The following is a 7,187-nucleotide window of genomic DNA, read 5'->3' as shown; positions in this document are numbered from 1 at the left end:
CCCTGTCATTGGGTGCATAAATATTTAATATGGTTATATCTTCTTGGTGTATTGTCCCTTTAATCATTATATAGTATCCTTCCTTATCCTTCCCAATGGATTTAACTTTAAAGTCTATTTTCTCAGAAATTAATATTACCACTCCTGGTCTTTTCTGATTGTTGTTTGTTTGATATATTTTTTTCTATCCTTTGAGTTTTAGTTTGTTTGTGTCTCTAAGTCTAAGATGTGTCTTTTGTAGGCAGCATATAGACCGATCTTGTTTTTTAATCCATTCTGCCACTGTCTGTCTCTTTATTGGTGCATTTAGTCCATTTACATTCAGGTTAATATGGATAGGTAAGAATCTAGTGCTATCATTTTGATGTCTTTTTTTCTGTGTTGACAGTTTCTTTTTCCCACTTGATTTTATGTGCTGAGTAGATTTTCTTTGTATATTGTCTTTTCCTTATATTTGTTGTCATTGATTTTGTTTCTGCTGAATCTGTATTTTTCCCTTGTATTTTATTTTGATGAGTAGGATAGTTTGTCTCCTTTGTGGGTACCTTATTATTTACCCCAATTTTTCTAAATTTAAAACTAACTTTTATTTCTTTATATTGCCGTATCTTCCTCTCCATACGGAAGGTGTATGATTACATTTCTTAGTCTCTCTTTATTATCTTAATGTTGTCTTCTTTTATATAATAACATCACTGTTACCCTGTTTTGGGCTTTTTTCTTTATATATATATATATATATGTAATCTTGCTTTGTTGTTTTGTATTTCCCTGTCTGGGTTGACTTCTGGGTGCTCTGCCCAGTGTTCTAGTCTTGGGTTGATACCTGATATTATTGACTTTCTAACCAAAGAACTCCCTTTAGTATTTCTTGTAGTTTTGGTTTGCTTTTTATGAATTCCCTAAACTTGTGTTTATCTGGAAATGTCTTAATTTCACCTTCATGTTTAAGAGACAGTTTTGCTGGATATATAATTCTTGCAGGCAATTTTTTTCCTTCAATTTTTTAAATATGTCATCCCATTGCCTTCTTGTCTGCATGGTTTCTCCCGAGTAGTCCGAGCTTATTCTTATTGGCTCTCCTTTGCATGTGACTTTTTGTTTATCCCTTGCTGCTCTTATAATTCTGTCTTTATGTTTGGTTTTGGCAAGTTTGATTATAATATGTCTTGGTGACTTTCTTTCCAGATCTACCTTATGTGGAGTTCGATGAGCATCTTGGATAGATATCTTCTCATCTTTCACAATATCAGGGAAGTTTTCTGCCAACAAATCTTCAACAATTTTCTCTGTATTTTCTGTTATCCCTCCCTGTTCTGGTACTCCAATCACTCGTAGGTTATTTCTCTTGATAGCGTTCCACATGATTCCTAAGTTTTCTTCATTTTTTTAAATTCTTTTATCCGATTTTTCTTCAGATATATTAGTGCCAAGTGATTTATCTTCAAGTTCAGAAATTCTAGCTTCTACTTGCTCAATTCTGCTCCTCTGACTTTCTATTGATTTGTCTAATTCTGTAATTTTATTGTTAATCTTCCGAATTTCTGATCGCTGTCTGTCTAAGGATTTTTCCAGCTTATTAAACTTTTCATTATGTTCCTGAATAATCTTTCTCATTTCTTCAGTTGCTTTATCTGTGTGTTCCTTGGCTTGTTCTGCGTATTGCCTCTTTCCTTCCTGATGTCTTGAAGGGTTCTGTATATTAAACTTTTGTATTCTGCATCTGGTAATTCCAGGAATGCACTTTCATCTAGAAGATCCCTGGATTCTTTGTTTTGAGAGCCTGTTGAGGTGATCATGGTCTGTTTCTTTATGTGACTTGGTAATGACTGTTGTCTCTGAGCCATCGATAAGTTATTGTATTAGTTCATGCTTCCTTACTGTGTCATAGATGCATGCTTTGTTTTGTTTTGGTATTCCCCTGTGGGTTGCTTGAGTGAGCTAGCTTGATTATTTTCACCTTTGGAGCTCTGGTGTCCTGTCCCCAGCTGGCTAGAGCTGTTATCAGGTATATCAGTCTAGGAGTCCATTCAGTTTTCTTGTATGAATTCAGCTCAGGTTTCCAGGTAGCTGATCATTAAGTGTGTGGTACAGGCTCTGTCCTACAGTCTTAGAGGGGCAGGGGTGATTGGCATATATACCAGTATCTGATTGCAGCAGGGGGACATGCTCTGAACAAGGCAGGGGGCTGAGAACCAACTCCCGAGTGTCTCTGAGGAAAATGTGTCTCTGTTCCCTAGAGCATGCTGGTGGGTAGGTTCTGCAGAGGGACCATGGGCACCCAAAGTTTTTGGTTGTAAGGACTGGGAGGTACCAGTTATCTTTGGACCCCTGTCGCGGGTGGCTGGGTGACCTGAGTGGAGCTGCCAGCCCTTAGGTCCCTGATGTAGGTAGGTGAGGACCTTGTTTAATAGGCAAAGTAATGTCAAACGTCAAATACCCACCTGTCTACCACACAGCTGAAATGGCTGGAGTTTGGCAACAAGGGCCTATTTCCCGAAATAGGCTCACACAGGTCCATGGAGAAGGGAAAGGTGCTCAAGGTCCATGGATGGTTTATGCCTGGATAGGAGCCACTTCTGTCCTGAGCTCCCCTGGTTAATGGAGCTAGCAAATTATCTTTTCCCCCCAATTGCAAATTTTTTCCTTCCCCAAGGCTGCGAGGATGGCGCTAGGTGCTCACCAGGGTCTATCTCAGTCCCAGAGATTCAGCCACTGAAGCCGGCTTGGGGGTGGGGCGCAGTAAAATATACACAAGTACTTAGGTTTTGCCAAGAGCGCCATTCTCCTCAGGTTCCAGAGGTGTGAGTGGGCTGTGTGGCTGCTGCTTCTCCCTGAGGAAACTGCGGCCGAACGTTAGGACCAGCCTGCCACCACTGCCACTACTGTGGGAATGGTGCCTGAGTGCTCCCCGCGGTTCAGGTCCACTAACTCCTCTCCACTTCTGAATGGTCTCTTCCTCCCCCTGCCCCTCAGTTTGTTGTCTAAGCTTGCCTTTGATGCTCAGGGCTTCCAGCTTGTCACAAATATACTCATTTCACTTGTTTTTCTGGGTCTTTGTTGTAAGGAGGGCTTGACGGAAGTGTCTGTCTATTCCTCCATCTTGGCTCTGCCTCCAATAAGTTATTTTTAAATTAAAACTTTTTTAAAGTAACATCAAGACCTAGAAAATGAAGAGACAATTCTCTTACTGGCCAACTCTCACTTTCCCTCAAAATCAAGTTGATATGTCATGTCATGGAAGCCACAACAAACAGCTAGGCAAATTATGCTGTTTTTTTTAAGATTTATGACCCTATATTCCATAACACATTGTACTGCCCTTGCTATAGCATTATTTTGTAATTATTTATATGCCAGCTAGAAATGGCAGATAAGAAGTTGGCAAAGAGCAGGGACCATGTCTTCTTTCTTTCTTCACTGTCTAACATGTTGAATGCAGTAGGTGCTCCATAATTGCTTGTAGAATGAATTGCTTAATGTTAAAACAAAGGTCAACAGTAATTTAGAATTACAGAAAAGATAGGCCTCCTCAAACTCTCAATCAAAGATATGCACATAATGCAATATTATTTTGTTCAGGAAGACTTTAATACATCGATAGACATGTGTTTGTGTGTGTGTGTGTGTGTTTGTCAAAGAATTCAAAAGATAATAAACACCAGTTGGCACCAAGTCGATTTTGACTCATGGTGAACCATGTGTATCAGAGTAGAACTGTGCTCCATAGGGTTTTCTAATTTTTTGTAAGGAGATCATCAGGACTTTCTTCCAAGATGCCTCTGGGTAAGCTCCAACCTCCAAACTTTCAGTTAGCAGCCAAGTGATTTAACGGCTTGGACTGCCCACGTACCCCCCCTCAAAAAAAATTTTTAAAAGATTTGAATTCTCCTGAAATTAATCCTTAAAGTCAGCATAATGCCGGGCAGAATGCAGAGTTTTTAACTTGATGAAATTGTTCTAAAGTTCATTTAGAAAAACAAACACAGAAAAAGAGCCAGGAAAAAAAAATCTGGGAGGAAAAAAGGAATAATGAGGGGAAACAGCCCTATCCAATATTTAAATGTTTCATTTAAAAAAATATATAGTAATTAACGTGTTAGGGCTGGTATCACAACAGAAGGATTTGATAAATAAATAGATTGAAAAGTTCATAAATATATACAAGTATATACGAATATTATGTTATAAAACTGGCCTTTCACATAGTGGCGAAAAGTGGCCTATCGAATAACATACGTTGTGAAAATGGAAAACCGTTTCATAAAGGTTACCTGAATTTCTGCATTACTTCTTTCACTGGAGCAAATTCAACAGTTGAAACTGTCAAAGAAATGCCATAACAACTACAACAACAACAACTCTTCAAGAAAACATGGGTAAATTAAAAAATTAAAAAAAAAAAAGCTTGAATGGGGAAGGCCATACTAAGTATGACGTGAGACTGAGAAACCACTAATGATAATATTGATTATTTAAACAATAATAAACCCTGACATTTCCATACAGCAAAAAAAAAAAAAAAAAAAAAATCCAACAGTAAACAAATACACACACAAAAAATCTCCAGAGACAAACAAGAAACAGAAGGAAAAATATTTGTGCTGTGTAATACACAAAGGGCTAATCTTTTTAATATGCAAAGAGCTCATACCAATCAATATGGAAAAAATCAATGGCTCAATAGAGAGATGGGCAAAAGATATGAATACAACATTCACAGGAGAAGAATAGATGGCTAATAAATCTAAAGAAGATAAAAGAATATCAAGGTAAAGCAAATTCCACTTTTTAGTTATCAGGTTAGCAAATATATATATTAAAAAAATTGATGACGCACAGTGTTGGCCATGGACAGGAAATATAAACCAAAAATGAAAAAAAGCCTAAGAGAAGCCCTTTGTGCCTTCTCTGACAAAATTTATCCATCTTTAAAGACAATAAAAAAAAAGCGCAGTATTTAAAAGTCAAATTATTTCTTTTCTTCCTCTTCTGCTTCAAACAAAAGTAATCATCCTTTTTTTCATGTCCCATAGCACTTTATTCTGCCCACTAGTGTCTTTGTTTCCAAGTGCTGCTGTAACACAAATACCATAAGCCAGCAGTTTTAAGGGGCAAACATTTTCTCATAGTTTTGGAGACTAAAGGTCTAAACCTGGGTCTCACTGTGTGGATTCCTTCCTTGTTGGTAGCCTCGGGTGTTCCTTGGATCCTTGACTTGGCACCTGTCTTCTCTCTGTGTGCGTCTCTGTGTCCATTCTGCTCTTTTTATGACTGGGAAGTGATTAAGTTTAGGGTGCACCCTACACAATTGCATCCCATTAGATTGCATTATGGAATGTGATTACATTATGTTACATTAGATGCTAGGTCATTAAACTAAATTACATTTAATCACATCCACAGCTATAGGGACTAGGGTTCCAACACATATTTTGGGGGGACATAGTTCATTTCAGAATAACTAATGATCTTATTTTCCTAACCACCAGGTTTAACACATTTTCTTTTAAATCTAGTTATACCGTTAAAGATAATGGGATAAAATACTTTAAATCAAGACTTCATAACCGGGTTTGACAGTATGTTACAATTATCATAATCCTTTGATTTTAAGACACTGTTGATTTGAAGATGTCCTGTTTATATCATAATAACTAAATAAGCAGATTATTAAACTGCACAATAAAACCTACCAAATGTATCCAGATAGATGCTTTCTGTTTCGTGTGTAGCATCACAGAGTTTGAGTCTAATTCTTCAATGTATTGAGACTCTAAGGAGCCTTCTGAATCATATCTCATGGTCTGCAGTTAGGCACAGCATCATAGTTACACATCAGGATGATGTCTGCAGTCTGTGCTGCTGATGATAGTAACCGCTTTAGCCCCCTTAAGATAGGTGCTAAATTATTCAAGTCCATGAAATATTACTAAAGCTTTGTCTTTGTTTTTTATTTGGTTAAAATCAGAGCCTTGATTTTTCCTTGATTTAATGACATATTGCCAGAAGTTAAATCATTTCTCTTTAAGTGACAGGAAACTTTGGACAGACAGACTTCTAACTAGAACCTTCGTGGTGCCTGAAGGAGTCACACCTGACTCTCCCAGTTTTGAGCTTCTATCAGTGACTCCAGAGAGACTCAGATGTTTCTACTGCCTTTAATTGCACTGCCTGTTGAAGAGAGACTGTCTTCTGTGGACACAGTAGTGTTTTAATGCTTCCCCATAACATGATTTTTTTGGAAGACCTTTTTAAGCAGCATTTAAAAATGCAAAATTTAGTTAAAATTTTGTCACCAACACAAATAACTAACTGAGGTGAGAAAAGGGTAAATATACTTACTGTGCATCACTGAGTATGCCCATGTTTACCCTTGCCAGTGGTGTCATCCCAGGTAGTGACAGCTTACTGTTCTGCCTGGTTGTTGTTGTTAACTGCCATTGACTCAGGTCCCTGAGCTGTGGTGAGCCCACACACAATCAAATGAAACGCTGCCCAGTCCTGCACCATCCCAGTGGTACCATTGTGATTCGTAGGGTTTTAACTGGCTGATTTTCAAAAGTAGATTGCCAGGCCTTTCTTCCTAGCTTATCTTAGTCTGGAAGTTCCACTGGAACCTGTTCAGCATCATAGCCAGTGCTCAACCCTCCACTGACAGACGGGCAATGGCTGCACATGAAGGGCACTGGCTGGGAACTGAACCTGGGTGTCTGATGGGGAAGGTGAGATTTGTACCATTGAACCACGGCTGCCTCATCTTCTTCCTGGCAGCTGGTAGGAAAGAAAGTTTTGCCATTGATTCAAAGACACATTCCAACTCCAGAAGTATCAACACTTGAACAAATATTGGTATTTGCAATCATAAAATTAAGATAGGGGTGCGTGTGTGTGTGTTTCCATTACAAAACTATGAGTTCCTCGTTCTGCTATTTCTTCTTCTTCATATCTGTGTTCCTAGAGTCCAGTATGGTGGTTGGCATATAAATATTGCTCAATCAACGTTGTGGAATGAACAACCAGGACAAAATTAAAAAGAATGTTGACACATTGTAAAAAAAATGTAACTAATGTCACTGAATAATTTGTGTAGAAATTGTCAAATGTGAACTTAATTTGCTGTGTAAACTTTCACCAAAAACACAATAAAATATTATTTTTAAAAAATGTTATAGAATGATTAAGTA

Source organism: Elephas maximus, chromosome 5, assembly GCF_024166365.1.
Source record: "Elephas maximus indicus isolate mEleMax1 chromosome 5, mEleMax1 primary haplotype, whole genome shotgun sequence".
NCBI lineage: Eukaryota > Metazoa > Chordata > Mammalia > Proboscidea > Elephantidae > Elephas > Elephas maximus.
This window is presented reverse-complemented; position numbering follows the sequence as displayed.